The sequence below is a fragment of the Rissa tridactyla genome, chromosome 9 (genome assembly GCF_028500815.1).
Source record: "Rissa tridactyla isolate bRisTri1 chromosome 9, bRisTri1.patW.cur.20221130, whole genome shotgun sequence".
Lineage (NCBI taxonomy): Eukaryota > Metazoa > Chordata > Aves > Charadriiformes > Laridae > Rissa > Rissa tridactyla.
In genome coordinates, this window is record NC_071474.1 from 17029968 (window position 1) to 17048290 (window position 18323).

The window sequence follows — 18323 nt, forward strand, 5'->3', positions numbered from 1 at the left end:
ATAGACTGTACTGTTATAGAAGTGATCCTACTGTTCACGGAGCAGAAAATCTTCAACCCACTCAGTAACACCCGCTTGGACAGTTTAAAAAAAAAAAATTGAATAGTTTTTAAAAAATTAGTTTTAAAAATTGGAATAATTTAAAATAATGTAAATTAAAGGGTAGAAAAAATGTTAAAGATTTGACATAAACAAGAAAAAAAAATCTTCCGCGGTTATTGAGCTTTAGAAGTTCACATATTGTAGAGACCATCCCCTCCCTTACAGAAACATTTCTGTTCTTTGACCTTGTTCTTTTGTATTTACAGACTTTAAATAACATTTATGATGAAAGCTTAACATATATCTATATGATTAACTGGCACATGCAAAAAAGAACTTCTCATTCTCACTCAGATAAGAATAAAGTATTCCATGAGTCAGTAGAACAGAAGCCTATCACATATTTTATGAAACGTAGTAATTTGATGGAAAATGTACAGAATAAATGACATTGTTCTATTATTTCAAATTGTCAAAAATACTTGCAAATTCTTGTTGAAAAAATGGTTAATTATTGTTTTATGGTCTTTCCTGGAAGGAAACATCCAAGTAGGAAGGGAAAGAAAAAGAATTTTTTGATACCACCAGCTAACAACACAGGGAGTATCTTCAGCCTTGGCATCACTGTATTTCTCTCCTATTCCCAATATGAACGCTTGGCCCTTGCTGTGAAAAATGTTCTAAACTGCAAGCCAGAGCCTGCTTAGTTCCAATGTAAATATTTAACACCCAACATCTTTTTTTATGACTATCCAAGAAACACAGACAAAACCATCTAACTCATCACTGCCAGGATCACATGCAGCTTGATGATGATACCTGTTTGTAGTCACAAAGCAAGAGAATGAAGGAGATTCCCGAGCACTCTGTGTTTCATGGTGGGACAACCTGGTAACTAAAAGTCTGTTTCATGCTATCAAGTCTAGTGTGAGCAGATCGTTGCATGATTTCAAGATTTTGGATTCAAATAGAAACACTTGGTTTAACATCTTGCATTTGCATCGCTTGACTGAAATCTTAAAATCATGTATGAGTTCAATTTTTGGTTTTGCCTCAAAATAAGTTTTATTACTAACAAAGTAATATGCTTGCTTAAACATAGGAATTGAAAGTGTCACTATACCAAATCATGCAATACGATGTCAGACCTGCTAAAACAATCTGAAAAATGTGAGCAATCTAAGTTTAAGACAGCTGGGCCCAATGACTCATTAATCTCTATACTAGTCCTCCTTGAAGGATATTTTGCTGAGAGTATTTACACTTTCTCTACCATATATTTTTTGGATGGAAATGTCGTAGTATGTAGCATCAGTCTATGTTATACCGTGATTTTCAGAAAATTTCCACTGCCAGCAAGTTGTTTTATGGAGGGAATCCTTTCAAGTATGAGGTGTTATACAATATGAATTCCTAGTCTAAAAGTTTAATGGTGTTTTCCATCACTACTGAGTCCCAGACAGGTTAATACAATTTTCTTCCTCTTAGCAAGTAAAAGAGAATAGAGAAAAGTGTGTTTTATTCATTGAGACCGTAATGCAGAACTACTGTGGTCAGTCTGAACAGAACTACTTCTCACAGAAGAAACACAACCAAGCAGTACCAATGGGATTCCTTTGTAGGGAATAAATATCAAACCTGTTTTAAACTCACATGTCTGTCTTAGTCAAATATTGACTGACATACAAAACAGCTGTCAATCTTTGGCTGTACTATTTGTAATTCTTCTCATATAGGATAAAAGGAGCCTGTGTCACAAAAAGTGACTGTGATGTTTAAATGCTCTTTCACAGAAATGACTGAGAAAGATACTCAGAACGAGTCACTGGAGACAAGGACCTAATAATTTGAAACCAACAGCTGACAATGAGGAAAAAAGCCACAGAACCACAGGTATATAAATAAGATACATATTAAGATAACAAATAAATAACACAAGATAAATAACATAATAAATACAATAAACATTAAGATATAAATAAACTGGGGCTTCCATGGAAATTATGTGCTTTAAAGATGAACATTGCATAGGTTTCAGAAGAAGAGGCCAGTTATAACTAATACGCTCTAGAAAACCTTGACATTTGCTTAATACAGTTTAGGCAGGCATATAAAAATGCCTATGTACTCTCTAATATTTCCAGATCCAGCAACGATATCATATAGGAAGCCTGCGTCCCACGTGTTCTATGGGACTCTCCCTTTCTAACTAGCTTTCTAGCACAGACAGGTCACAACATATTGGATCAGACACCTGTTATGGGTCCAGGACTCAATACTTAAGATATCCTGGGCCTTGGTCCAGAGTAATTTGGGGAAGATGAAAGAAACACCTTTCTGGCAAGCTGATTCTGTTTCTTTCTGCTTTTAAACAGATGCTTGAAGCTGTGCTGAGATTTGTAACGGTAGTCATCCTTTTAGAACTAGGCTAGTAAGCAGAAATCACCCAAATTAAACAAAAATGTAGAATCCACGCAACTGTACTGAACCGATAATTCGGCAATTTTTTTTTTTTTTTTCTGTTATGACTATAGATTTAAGAAGTATCACCTTGCTACTTGGCTAATGTACATTTATATAAAAATACAAACCAACTTCTAAGTTCTCTCAGGCTGTGGTATTCATTACATTTAAGCATTGTATACACAGCAAACATAAATCCCCTTATCACATTGCCTAATACACTGTGATACACCAGCAAGAAAAAATGGTGTTACGGTAAGAAGTGATACAAACTGGAATCCACTGTGAGTGTTCCTTCTGATAACTACTGTTGGAACGTAAGTAAGTCTTAACTATGTCAATAGATATAAAGATCAGAAGCTTTGCTAGAAAAGCAAGTAGGTCTGAAATCTCAGATAGTCTTCTTGTACAACCCTGGAACTTTGAGATGTAAAGTGGGTGCCAAATACATTAACACCCAATTTAACAGCCCAGTACACTCTCACAATGGTGAAAGGTGGCCTCGGTCAATGAAGAATTCACAGCTGTTTTTCATCATGTAGTACACATTTAAGGAATCCAAAAGCAGATGTCACTTTTCGAGCCACATCACACACAACATTCCTGCTGTGAATGTAGAAATACTAGGATTGTGAATACAAGATGAATGAGAAGACAAAGGTGAATGCATTCTGCCCATCAAAAGGATTTTGGACAGGACTACTGCAAGCTGTTCCTTGGCTATCAATATGAGGAGATCTAGAAAACAGCTGTCCCTTTAAAACATTTTCTTGCAAAGTGTTGTTTCTTAGAAGAGGTACATTGGACTTGCACTACCTATACATCTTCTGTATTGCTCAACTATTTTTGCAAAGTGGTTCAAGAAACTCTTTTAAGTTACAAGTTAGCATGAAAGACCCTGTTCAAAAATTACAGCCAACTGTATGCCAAAATTAATCTAAATAAAAACTCTTGAGAGAAACAAGGGACAACATGGATGAAATACTCAGTGGTGGACTTAATAGGGATTTAAGAATATGTATACAATAGAATGGGCCTAGTGCCAGGCATTTGAAAACATGAAGTGCTGATCCTTGAAATGGGAAACAGATGTTACAATCCCAATAGTAAAAGATTCTATTAAAAATTGCAATCTATGTGGCAGAGTGTCATAAATAATAAAACATGACAATAACTTGCTTCCATTGCTTTAGCTGCATTGTGTTATCAGGTAGGAAAGCCACAGTTCTGAGTTGTGGTATATTAACACCATTAACTTCAAAAATCAGTTATATTGACAGGTAGTTAGCTGAAAGTTGTATTACATGAGTAATTTGGAGTCTGGGCACCCACAGGGCCAGAAGGTAGAAGAATATCCTGTTTACTAGAAGTCATACTCAAGTATAAGTCAAAAACTCTACGAAAAGGGTCAGGGACAGGTATGGATGTAGCAGAACTGATCCACCTGCTAAAGAAGTGTTAGGCAGGGTAACAGGAGAAGAGTAATCAAGCACGAGTAATCAAGCAAGGTGCATGGCCTAAAACACCACTACAGAAGTTAAGTGGGTAGCAGAATAATCCCTGGCTACTGGTGGGAGACTTGCTTTAACACTGTACAGATTAATTATTTGCTGCATTTAAGGAACAAGAAAAGTAAGATCCTCCAACTCTCACATCAGCTGTTTTGAGCCTCTTTGCCTTCTAAGCATCCAGATACCCGAGTAGAAACTAATACAAATACTCCGTGGTTTACATTACAAAAATACTATGTCAGGATAAGAAAATCTGCATATTGACACAGAACTACCAAAGCAAATAGGTAATACCTATACATATCCTTGTCACATTATTTGATTTTGAAAATAGAAAAACAGATTTAAAAGAAAAAAGACATCCTGTAAGCATGTCTAGATGCTTCTCTATTAATATTTAGCTCTCACTTGCTGTTACCTAGTTTCATTGGTACTGTTAGCAGCTATAAAATTGAATAGATTAGTCTCAATAACATATTATGTAAATCTGAAAAGAGATCTAGAATGCTGATTGTGCAGCATACAGAGAATGAGATTCAAGCATTAACAGAATAAGAACTATTTTTATGCAGTCTGACACCTAAGCCAGAGAATATACAGTCATTAGATGTATATACGAAGGGCAAGCAAGAAGCAGAACAGATTATTTACCCAGAGGTAAAATACTCTACGGAAACTTTTCACAGGTACCTCACAAGGACTTTAAATTAACAAGCAAGGATTAAGACCCAACCAGGATACATGACTCTCGAGAAATTCAACAGAGGGCACATCCTCTCCTAACAGTGACTGCAAGAAATGAAGTAGCCTGCCTACATTCTTAAGCCTTTAACAAAGACCATTTGATAAAGTATTCTGAAATTCTACCAGATAAGAGATTTGAGGGTTTTGATGTAGGAATACCAGCTGATAATTCATAAAAGCAGTACTATCATATACACCACCTAGCTGGCATTATCAAATAAGTCACCCTTACAGTAAAATTATTTTCTTCCTGCCTTTTTTTCCTGGAATATCTATAAAAAGGTCTAAAAAGACTAAATATTGAGGCAGTAACACTACCATTCAAACTCTTCATGAAACTTGTCAGACTTCATTTAAAACAAGCCATCTACAGAATTAATTCAGAATGATCATGAATTTTTGAGAAGATATTTACTAGGACTCATTTAGGATTTTGCAAAATTTATATTTAGTTTCTCATTGACATTCAGATAAGGAAGATGGGATGAATGGATTCTAACTATATATCTTTTTTAATTAGGTATCACAGGCTCTGATCCAAATGTCAGGAGTCTGGCATTTCCAGTATTCATATTGTAAATCGGCACATACTACGCTATAAAGGAATATCACTTTACCCCAAGCTATACACTGTAATATAACAATTCTCCCACAGAATTATGCTAATAATTAGTACTGCAACATCTTCTGAGGTTGTGTTGGCTGTGTGGTGCTATACAACAACAATTTAGTGCTTTCGTTTGCCACTAGCTTAATTTTGAATTTGTCAGAGAAACTGAAGTTCCGGTTGTCCATAACAGTGTCAGCGGAAACTGCCTCTTCCAAGTCTTCCTCTCTTGGTTTTCCTCTTGAGCAAGACCTCCAAGGTCCCCAGACACATGCCTAACTGAAGTCCATAGAAGAAAAGGTCTCTACACTTACCTAATCCCTCCTTTCAAAATAAATGAAATAAACTATGGCATCTCTGAGAACAATGAAGAAGAAAAAGAACTGTAAAAAAGGGGGAAATGTAACAAATGTTCTTAGTGTCATTTTGCTTTTCCCTTAACTCTAAAATTTCCTGAACATATTTATTAGGTCTCCCAAAAAAAAAAAAAAAAAAAGCTCATTCAAGCATAAAGAAATCATTCCCAAAATCTAAAGCTGAAGCTGAAAGTCCGGAAAGATGTCATAATAAGCTAGAAATACAGCAACAATTTAACAGAAAAAGGAAATATTAGAGCCACTTAGGGTAAAATTAAAAGGTGATAAAAGCATGTAAACAGGAAGACAATTCTTCCATCATTCTTGATCTTTTGTACCAAATGCTGGAGCCTTAACTTTTTAACTAACCCTTGTTCTACATTGTTCATTGTTTTGCTGTTAAGAAAATCATCTTAGACCTTCTTTCATCCCCACTTTAATAAACAGCTTCCTATATTCTAGACAAATTTCTAAAGTAGACTGAGCTTTTCTTGCCATGTCAGGTATCTTCTCCATATACAGTCTGATGTTTTTACTTCCCAAACCTGTCAAACAGAAATGGGAAGACGTAATCTTAGTAATTCAACCAGTAGTGAAATGGACACAATTGAACTTGCACATTAGAAATTCAGTGTTGTCCCCAGGAGACGTTAAGTGAGGTAACCATTTGGGCAAGATGTAAAACAGCTTCCCAAGAGCTGAGATGCTAACTCAGAGACTTCTTCACTGACCGGGAATATAACTGCATTTTTATAAAAACAGTGCTGCTGTATATTTTTGTAACAGTTTCATTTAAAACCAACTTATCTATAAGAGAAATCAGCTTCTGTTTTGGGACAACATACAAAGCACTTCATCAGCAAGCCAAGGAAGAGATCTGATGTCCTGGAATTTTCATACTGGTTATGGCCTAAGTATAACCTGGAGATAAGCAGGAATTTGTGGCTGCGTGTGCACAAGCACTTGGAATGGTTGGCAGCTAAACAGCATACAGACAAACCGCGTAGAATTTCCTTCTAGAATACAGGCTTGAATTTGAGTTGGCTAGAGGGGAAGCTCCAGATCCTCAAGAGACACTTTTAAGATAAGCAGCAGATAATATACCTTGAATTGGATAGCACTATCGTTAAGTTATTAAAAAGCAGAAAAGTAACTGCATATAATTAGAACCTCTATGTTCATCAGAGAAAATTTTGGTTTTATTTGTGCAAAGCACAGAAATGCCCGAGTCAGGGCTTGCTGTTACAGGCACTATTGTACCCAGGCTTTAGAGAGAAGACATTTTCCAAAACCCTGTAAATACATGGCATAGTTGGCGCACCCAGCACCACGAGATGTCACAACACCACATCCCACAGCAGAATACAGCTGCCAGAAACACAGGACAGGACAGGATGTCTGGCAAAGAAAACCTACAACCCACACATACAGATGCAGACTATGAAGCCACCCTCCCAACATCACAGTCCACCATCACTCACAACAAAGTGCCAGCCAACATGGGGACGATAACTGAGCTGTTCAAGAGCCACAAATCAGTCACCCATGGACATGGTCAGGAGAAGGGGGTGAATAAGCAGCCGCCTTTTCAGATTGTTTTTAAATCTGGAAGGATAAGATTGCTCGAACAACCTGCAGTCACACTGGAGGTCTGTGGGAGAACCCCAGATTCCTTCCGGATGTAAGTCCCAGACCATGCCTCCATTATACCACTATTTTTACTTGGTTTCCCATATTCAGATTTAAAGCTGCTATTGACGTGTCATTCCTCAAGAAAATTGTTTTGCAAGTGGAACCAAGTTAGAAACTCTGTTGATGCAGAAACCAGGAAAAAAGTCTCATTTTCCCTAGCATTGCAGGGCCAACATAGCTATGGGAACGTGAGACTAATTTCTTTCTGGTTTGTGCATCAACTGAATTCTTAACTAGACTCCAATTGTAGAACAATGACCTGTAGGAATGACACTTCAATGCAGCTTAACTACATTTCTACTGCTCTTCTAATAACTCATATTTTCTGCTTCTGCAAACATACAGTGAACAATATAAATTTCTCCATTATAAATTACAGAAAAAACATTGACAAACACTTTCTAGAAAGCTCTCCTTCCAGTATTTGTATTTCAGAATATGCTGTACAGATTTCAACTAAGTTCACTGAAATCTGTAGGAATCTTTGCAGCTGAAAAAGGTGTTAGGAGGCACAGTCATCCACAGAGCTCCTGCTCTCGGTGCTCTCTCAATCCTGAGAACACGTTATTGCATACTGCTGGTATTACTCATTTTGCCACTTTTTACACTATAAGCAACATCTTGTTTCTTGCTGCATCAGGGGAGGGGGAGCAGAATCAATTCAATCGCAATTATCCCTTTCTACTACCGTTACTACCTCCCTCCTGTTGCTGCTCGTTGATATACTACTTACATTCTTCAGGGCACTAACAACTCCACAGCACTTTTTCCTTTTCTTTTGGCTGCTAACATATGCTTAATTTCAAATGGATACAGAATACCGGCTGATCTAGTTACCAGAGTTCAGTAATCCTTTTGAAGATGTACCCGGTCATTTGTGTTTACAGAAAATACTGGAATCCCACCATTCAAATTGACCGCAAATGCTTAGAGAAATGGCTGAGGTAAAGGGAGGAAGACAAAGAGGAAAAATGTAAAAGAGAGCCCAGGCACAGGCTAATTAAACTGCAGTTTCTTCTTTGTGAATGCAATTCTCCTAATATTTGTTCAACTTAATGTATCAGTGAAGTAAACACTGTTGGTTGTTTTTTGGCTTTGTTTTATTTTAATTTCTCACCTTAAATGCTTGAACAGATCATTGGAAACATTTAACAGTCATTACTTTTCCTAAACATACTATTCATTTCCTTTGTGCATTTTGCTCAAGATGGACAAGGCATTTATTGTCTTGTTAAATCTTCACTTTCATTTCTAGTTAACAGCATTTTGGTATTACTTAGAGGCTCTGTAATTCTTTTAAACAGACATTATTTGGAAAGCCCAGAATAGAGGAGATTAAAATGACTGAATTCAACAACTGTACTTTGCAATGTCCACTATACCATGATTCTAAGAACACATACTGCAAAGCTTTTATTGCATTACCATAATTGAATTTTATTTATTGGCTTTGGGAAGCATCAGCTTTTCTGTTCTCTCAAACCTATGGGCAAATTCTGAGCACGAAGGTTAGTTTGCTTTCACACAGAGCTCTGCTTTACATATTTCAGCTCAACGCTGAAATGTTGTCATGCAGTATTTGATTCTGAAATTCCACCTCTCTGACCTACCTGATGCAAGGGAGCCCTGTGCATTTTCTGAGGCACTCCTTTGCTGGCAGGCAGACTGTCGTTCAGAATTCAAAAGCCTTTGGGCAGGAGCATGACAGAAGTAAGAGCTCTTAAAAGAAAAAAGCATATACAGATAACATAACTGCTGACAATTAAAAATTACGTGTGCTACTTCATGACATTGCATGAATTATTGTTACCAAGCCACTTTTATACAAGGACATTTGGGGTTACAGCATAAGGAGCTTGTCAAATTACTGGCCATCTGGGATTTCACCCCCATGGTGACATTCCATTGATGTCTTACTCAGGAGAAGTTGCCAGAAGACACAAGCCTGCTCCGTTATACACTTAGAAAGTACTCTGCCCTCCACCTTTACAAGAATTCCTTGTTTTTTCTCCTCAGTCCCTAAATGGATTCTTCTTTCTCCTTCCCAATCAAAAACCATGCAGTGATGAAGTCAGTCACAGCATAAAGCTGCTCAGCTCCAAAAGCTGGTAATTCATTTTCTCACCAGCAGTTAGTTGTATGCAGTGTCCAACTCTCCTTCCTTTAAATATTCCAGATCTCCTCATGATGTAACATCTAGTGGATACTAAATTTATTTATTTTTTTAGCTCCCTTGTGGAGCAATTATGCTAAAAGATGGTGCATTACCTTCACATAAAACATCTCTACTCAGTGACTGTGGTCTAGACACATGCATCTGAGTGAATGAAGCGGGTTCTTGAGCCAAGAATATGCAGGGGGCTTTAAAAGGATTAGTAAGAATGTTTTCTTCTGGATCTCTTCTAATCCCCCACACACACACACACATTTAATAAGCATAGTATACGTGCAGTAAGTGGTCGGATATCCAACAATATCTATTTCATGGAGAAACATATTTGTATTACAATAGTTACTCTTGATCCAAATCCCACTGAAATCAGTGGAAAGGCTCCCTTTGAAGTCAGTGGGAGTTGGGCCTAGGAATTAGCTCCAGTCTCCAGTGAAATGCCATCTACAAAACATGCAAAAGTATAATTTACTGTTCTTGATCACTAGGAATAGTTTACTGAAATCACAATTTACTTCATGGCCCTTTGTAAGTGTGGAGGATTTTCAACTTGAAGTGGTGGGACTCATTGTCCCACAAATGCAGCATGATTAACGGCCTTTCAGAGCCCTTCACCTCCAACGGTAATTTAGGAGGTCCCCATGGGGACTCTCTGTCTGCATCTAGTCTTATAAGGGTCTTGAACTCTGAAGGAATACAGTGTTGTTCGTTTTCTCAGTTGGTTTATGATTCTACTGTTTAGTCCTCAAATTTCACCTTAAGCTAAACAAACCTCAAGCCCACGAGGACAATTACAAAAAGCTAAATAATATGAAGAAAAAATATTTTAACACTATCACCGACAGCCTTTTTTATTTGGTGGTTGGTTCACAGATACCTTAATTTCTTTCACACTTTTGCCACTGGAAACAATCATTGCTGTTGCAGCCAGAACCAGAAATTTGTTTTATGAATCCCAATTTACCTAAAAGGTTTACCCCGCTCAATGTTACATTCACACCTGCAAACACTGTTATTAACTTTTTAGCAAAGCATTTTGTATGTAAATCTTGTTGTCTGTAATACACAACACTTTTTTCCTGTCTGTGACAGGGGCTTCAAGCTAAAGCTGTAAATATTTGCCTTTCTGGGAATTCTCTTACACACTAGTTCCCTCGTTAAGATCTTGCCTTCAAAACTTGAAGAGGCACGCCAGTGTTGCTGTCTCAGAGGTCAGCTGTGTTTTCCCTCGGTAAGTCTGAGCAGCTTCCATATGCATTTTTAGTGATGTTGTCTGTTCCCCTTTCAGTCATCTATTCACAGAACTTGTTTGCAATTTCTGAACCAAAAGTTTGCACATATGCTCCCAAGACCAAACTGCATACCAACTCCTTTATTTGTTATTTACAACATTCTTTCTCACATAAACAGAACTGTAACTACCTACAGGATTTATCACAGGGATCTCTAAAACTGATACAAGATTTAAACTAATTTAGCAAACACGACACCCACCTTTAATAAAGTATGAAATCTGAACACCAGCTTTGCTGCTTTATCAATCTGTTATTCATCCATCAAATATCCATTTGGGTAAGACAACATCTAGATAGACACATGTAATCCATTTTAGCCTTTTGACAAAGCAAGTTATAAGAATGTAATTTTATTAGAGTTGTTCTGATTTGAAGACCCATTTTGAATCAATTCCTTCTGCACTGATGTCACAAAAAGACATCAAGTTTTGTTGGTCCCCAATGCAACACAGAAAATACTGATGCCATTTAACACACAACCTGGAACACAATGGTGGAAGCTAAGAAAAACTGACAGTGAGAATGGGAAGAGCTAGGCAATCACATCCATCACTGAGACTCAATTACACTACAATCGAAAACAGTAAAATTGGGCAAATAATTAGGTTGAATAAGGTCTTGGGAAACTAAACATAAAAGACAGAGAAGCAGAAAGTGAAACCAGAATGGTTTCTGGCTCATTTCAGGTTTCCAGTTCTGGGCCTGAAGCTGCTTAGGTTCAGTTCTAGTTAAGTCAACATCAGCTTAATAGAAGTTGGGTTGGCATGGTTTGGTAACTCAGCCCACATTGCAAAACATGTAAGAATCATATGATGAAAGCAGGCTTACAAAAAGGGCTTTGTCCAGGAAGGCAGATGGGTTCTTTTTCCTGCTTTCTAAACACAGTGTGAGCACCTCGGAGATTTCAGGGCTGCAGCTGCATCTGATAGAGCAGGACTGGCTAGAGATTCTGGCATTGCACTCCCTAGGAAGGTCTCCAGAAACGCTACAACCAGAGCTTGGCAGTTGTAGGATAAAACCTCTTTAGCCTGGTTTCCCAGGCTCTGAACTAGACAAAGCTGAGTTTATTCCCTGTTTCAGATCTTGTGTACCACTCTTGGGAGGTTAGCTGCCCAGGCTCAAGGCTAACTTTCATAATGTCGCCATCCAGCCTTGAACCCACAGAGCTGAGATGCCTCCTGCCCTCCTTTTTCTCCGGAGGTGCTTCTAAAGGACAGGTATACCTGTACCGGATCTTGTACCACCCTGATTCTGACCCTGGTCCTGACCCGCTGGCTTGATTTTCTGGCTTGACATAGGATCACGATCATCATTAGGGACTGGCCTTGACATCTGGACTGTTGTCTGAGTCTGGCAACCATCAAACCTGCCCTACTTGCTCTGGACCTGGGGACACACACACCCTTTTTGGTAAGGCCACTGTCTGCCTGGTTTGCTGTGATTCTCAGCTCCAGGTTCACCTTCTACCGATCAGCATGTCCTTGTTGCTCCTGACACTGTAGATGAGACTGATCACATTAGTATCTCTTTTCCCTCTGCCTGTCAAACTGCCCCACTACTCCAAGTTCCAGTCAAAGGAAAAAGATCTCCTGCTTTGAGCAATGCAGCTTGCTTACTAAATAGAAAAAAAGAACCCCCCCAAAGGCAAATTTATATTGCTGTAGATAAGCTAAAACTCTCCAAGTCAAAATAAGCAGAAAATTCACAACTTTATTTTTTCCCCTATCAGTGGGAGTTTGCACAGTGCAGTTGTTACCTACATTTTACTGTTTGTCATGATGTAACACTGCAACCAACAGTAGTTCAAAACCTAGACCGTCTTGAAGCTCCTAGTAATGTGTGATAAGAAGAAAATAAATGGAGAATATATCTGTTCCTGCATGCTTCTACATTCTTCTTAAAGCTAAGGGGAAACACTGGGTTTTTTTTCTTATTAATCTAGGAATGTTAAAAGATTTGACAAAAAAAAAATCCTTGAAAGGTTTTAAATTACTAACAAAAGGCTGTATTATTTAACACTACTGGGAACAAAGGCTTGGTCCCCTCTCAAGCTGGGTGGGGCTATCTGGTGACTATTAGAGCTTGGGTAGCTGAGAAAAAGGGGAACTTACTAATGAAAAGACCTTGTTTTCTGCAATTTTAAAATCCTTAGTAAAATTCTACATATCATGTAACAAATTGCCATTCAAACCAAATCTGTGATCTACACAAGCTAGCATTCAGGATCTGAGAGTGACCAACAAAGGCATTTCAGCAAGAACTGCAAAAATCATGAAGCAGTAAGACACCACAGTAAAACTAGTTGAGTGTGGCTTTATTCACAGCCATCAAAGCCAATAGTAATAAATTCTTGTGACTTCAGAGATTTCTTGCAGAATACTCATACACTAATTAAGAAGGTAAAGTCTCAGAATAGCAATTAAAAATACTGTAAAATACAATAAATCAAAATCCTCCAATCTCCAAAGAAAATGTAACTAATTTCTGTCACAGAAATTGAAACTAAATTTTACTATCCTACCTCACCAACTTCTGTCTTATAACAAGATACAAGATTAATAATGTTGTCCACAAGGTGGCACTTACAATCCTTGTGAAATCAAAATGTAGAAGGTCCACGCAATAAACAGTTAATTTCTTACACATAAACACAAAGTTTGTATTGCACTTCTTCCCAAATTAGCCTCTGCTATTTTTTTATCAGTAGTATATTCTTAATATTTATCAGTCAATCTAAAGATTTCTTTTGGTTTGGGACGTATTTTAATCTGAAATAAAATGTTAAGCAAAACTGAAACAAAGGAGAAACTCTCAAACTGATTTTTCTTGCATCATCTGTTCTTGTTTGGAGACCAGGTGGACTTCATTTATCAATCATAAATAAATATTTAAATCCAAATACTGCTGTCTTTCCTCAAAAGGAATTCTCATTGACTTCAAAGTTGACATCAACTGGAAATTTGCCAAGTCACGGGAGTCAGCCTCTTTATGGATTTGACAAGGCAGAACAATGTCAATTCCATGGTCTTCACAATCCAAAATTTACTAACGAATTTAAATGACTTTTGGTTTTAAGTGCATCAAACAGAAGTATATATTCTATTTTTTTCCAGTTGCGTATCTTTTTGTGTAAAATTAAATCACTCCCACTGAGGCTGTGGAAATGAGTAGAGAAAAAAAACGATTAGGGAGTACCTGAGAAAATTTTACATATATAAATCTTTGGGACTAGACAGGATGCAACCAAAGGTGCCAATGGATTTGGATGACATCACAGTGAGGTCGTGGTGATCGGTGGCAATGCCCAACGACTGGAAAAAGCAAGTGCCACATCCATCTTCATTAAGGGCAAGAAGGAGGACCTGAGACTCAGTTGCAGGTTGGTCACCTTAATCCCAGTCCTCAGAAAGACCGCAGAGCCAATCCTCCTGAAAGTCATTTCCAAGCACATGAAGGACAAAAAAGTTATTTGGAGGGTAAACCCAACCATGGGTTTACCAAGGTTAAGTCATGCCTGAGCAAGCTACTGTCTTCTGTGATTAAATAACTAGTTCAGTGGATAAGTGGAGAACAGTGGGTATTTTTTACCTTGACTTTAGCGAGGCCTTTGACACGGTATTCTTAAAGCCAAACCAGAGTAATCCAGACTGGGTAAGTTGACAACAAGGTGGGGGGGAAACCAGCTGGATTGCCAGACTTAAAAGGTAGCGATCACTGCTCCAAAATCCAACTGACAGGCACGTACCAGCGGCATCCCTCTGGGAGGCCTACTGGAGTCAGTACTGTTTAACATTTCTTTAAGGACGTGGACAGTAAGATGAAAGTGTGCTGTCAGCAAATGTACAGGTGATACCAAATTTCAGGGAGCAGGCAAGATATGGGAAGCAGGACTGCTACTTAGAGGGACCTTAACAGGGTGGAGGAAAGGGCAGGCAGGAACCACATGAAGTTCAAATGGAAGTCCTGCAACTCGGCCAGAATAACTCCATGCACCAGAACATGTGCTGGAACTCACAGAAATGCTGCTCATTTAATCCTTTCCCTCTAGGCAGGAGGTACATTAGATTAGTAACAAGAAAGCATGTATTGTTTTGGGATCTGAAAGCTTTGGATCCTCATCTTCTGCAATTAGTTTGTGTTAGTGGACTTACTTCCCTAGACAGCCAGTTTCTGACACTTCCACCCCAACTCTTGTTTCTTGCCTTTGATACATCTCTCTCCTCTCCACTAGGGAGGACCCTAGTTTTTCTGTTCCCTCCCCCCCACCCCAAATCTAAGCAAGGCTGCCTACAGATTGGCTAGATGGCTCTCTCCTCAACAGGTGAGGAAGCTGAGGATAACAATACTGGTTTTCTCTGGCCACTGTTAAAACCTTTGACCTCTACATATGAACTCACAGATTTAACTCCTACAGTTAGATGAAGATTATTCCTTTCACTACTATCCATCCGTGACAGGTATAAAATGACACACCAATGAAGATTTTATGAGTGCTGGAGAGTAATAGCTAGAACATGCCACTACATCCCCTCTCCTGGTGGGATTCCCAGGAAATGTACACCTCATTGACCAGAGCTATTTGTAAATGAGAAGAACAACACAGATTTCCAGGAACTGCTTTCATCTTTGCTGATCCCTGAGGGAGCCAAAATGTATGCACTTCATAGCATTCTAACAAAACAGCAAGCAAATTACACCATACAGCCAGCTTTTTAATTATTTTACTGATGAGGTACTTAATGTGTACAAACAAAAGTGTGAGGTCCAGTGGTGCAAATCCTTCAGCGTAAACAAAACAAGCAGGGTGTTCAACAGCGAGGAGCCATGCCTATACCTGTAGAGCAAGAGATACCTTCAGAAAACTTCCAAAGGCAGAGCACAACAAAGACAGCACAGCCTTCCTGTCTTACTTTAACATCTCACATGTCTTCAAGGTTGCAGCCTAACCCTCATTTGCTTTACAAATCAAAGAAGCAATGTTGAGAATTTACATTCAACCACAGGATAACAAACAACATTCTAACGGCTCTCACTTGATTTGTGGTTAGCTATAACCATAATTTTTACCCAAACATTTGATCCTACTTTGGCTTTCAAATATTTCCTGCTGTCCACAGACCTAATGCTCACAAATCTTTGATGCTATTTACAGCCCTTCACAAACAGATTCTGGTCACATCCAGATGCCGGTCACATCCAGATGCCACCCACTTAATTAATCACAGATTTTCTACCTGCACAATAGCTGTTTCATTACCTATCTGTGCTTTATATTGAACTTCATTTTGTCAGATAAAATTCAGACAGCAAGAAGAAACAAACTATTCATTTTTGACAACCTTAAGAACCCAGATGACATTTATAGTATCTAGATATGCACCAGTTTAATGAAAAAAAAGCTACTTGCATAAAGACATATAAAGACCCTTTCACTAAGGCATTCAATGGTTTCTTGCTGGCTAGAGAATTACTCGAGAGAAAAAAGGTTTTATTCCTGTTACAATGGAAAAAGTAAAGCCATCCAGGAAAAGTAACCGTGTGAAAAGATGGTCTTAAAGATATCAACTACTGACAGCTAATAAAAAAGGATTAAAAATCTAAAGCATGCATCTCACATTGATACCTCTGACAGTTAAAAAAACAATTTTGCTTACATTGGTTTTGTTCTAAGGAAAGTTACTATAAATGGGACTTGTAGCTCTCCCACACACAGAACCAATTTAAGGTGTATGAAGTCAAGCTAACTGCCAGTAATACCGCAGGAATAAAGAGCTGAAATAGAAATAGACCATTGCTGGCTATCTCCTTATCGAAGTAAAGATAGCTATTCAATTTTGAGACCTCTACTCTACAAAGAGCTTATTAAAGAAGCTTGTTACTCAAGTGTTTTGAAGAGTCTGTATTAGTAGCGTTCAAGAGTGAAGGAGATTAAGTTGCCTCATCATAATATATACATTCCACTGGAAACTGGAAAATATATATTGGAGGTGAGTGTAAGGCTTGTAGGCCTTTTTCTTCATTTGATCGTATACAATTCAGTTAGCAGCACTCGTTTCTGCCTAGGTTAGAATAAGCCTATCTTAACCATTCAGGAGCCCCCAGGCACTGAATCCAACCACAAGCACATGGCCGTAACACAGGAGGAGACTAATTTCACCGAGCCTGGACCCTAAGGTCAGTCTGTTCACATACCTATCTGCTGCTAGAGCATTCAGAAGCATGTCTAGGGCCCTGGGGCTTCCGTTTTGTGTTTTCACACTTCCAAGCAGATCATATTGCTCACATTCATTAAGCATGGGAACACTGTGATAGAAAAAACAATGAAAAGGTACCTGAATTGAAAGTTTGACTGTTTTTTTCATCTGAACATTACATCTGTAACTGGAAGCTCCATATCCAAAAATGTTCTAATGCTTACGAGGTACAACAGGTTCAAATGGTATTTGCATCTCTAGAATGCACTAATTGCTTTTTCACTTCAGAAAACTTAAAACAAACCACAAGAACAATAAGATTGCTTTAGTCTGAGACCAGACTAAATCTAATCTGAAATAAATATTCCAAATCCCATATAATGAAGCACTCACGTCTGCTTGAATAGATTGATTTGCTGTAAATATGCCAAATTACTTGATATTATAGATTCAGCAAGAGTAAGCAAACTTTATGCTTCTATTTATACAACTCAACTGGAAGAGCAGAAAATCATTTCAGTATCTAAGGTCAGACACCAACTCCACACATTGCAGTTCTTGAAGAACAGATTCTTGTTTCCTAGAATCTGTACACAAAGTGTATGTTTATGATGTAGATCATAAGGCTAAGGCCTTCAAAAACGCAAAAGGCTTGAATGTACAAATGTACTGAATCCAATAACAGTGCAGTCTGAAAATACATTAAACAGTTCTTAGAATCTAGCCTAATTTGACCTCGTTGGCAATGACAAGAAACAATTAAATAAAATAATACAGTTTATGTCATTGATGTTAACTCTATGCCTTTTAAAAACACCTCTTATCTCCTCCTATCTAAGTGGCTAAAGCTAATGCATGTCAGCACCACCCTGATTATACCTCAGTATGTTTTTGGCAAGTAGTACTATGCCCATTTCGCATTAAATGAAAGGTCTCCACAATTCTCTTCAAAAGCTTGATACTTCAGAAAACAAGTGTAAAACTCAATATAACCCATCCAAGGATATGGCTGTTTCCCCAATATAACATACGTACTCCTTGCTGGCCTCGAAAGATTGCATTTTAAGTTTTCTCCTGAACTCTTACAATACCTACCATTATTACATTCTGGTTCATAAACGTCACAAACAGCGTAAACAAGCAATAACATTTGAAGACAACATCAAGAAGAGCGCTGAATAACACAAGTTATGACACAAGTTTAGAATAGCCTCCTGAGCACTTAGAGGCAAACATTCGCCTCTACCCA

General features: G+C 38.1%; 1 protein-coding gene across 7 annotated transcripts in view; it reads right to left on the reverse strand.

Annotated features, from left to right (window-relative positions):
• The window catches only part of THSD4 (thrombospondin type 1 domain containing 4), a 331149-nt gene that overhangs the window by 72815 nt on the left and 240011 nt on the right, over window positions 1-18323 (reverse strand). The window lies entirely within an intron of this gene.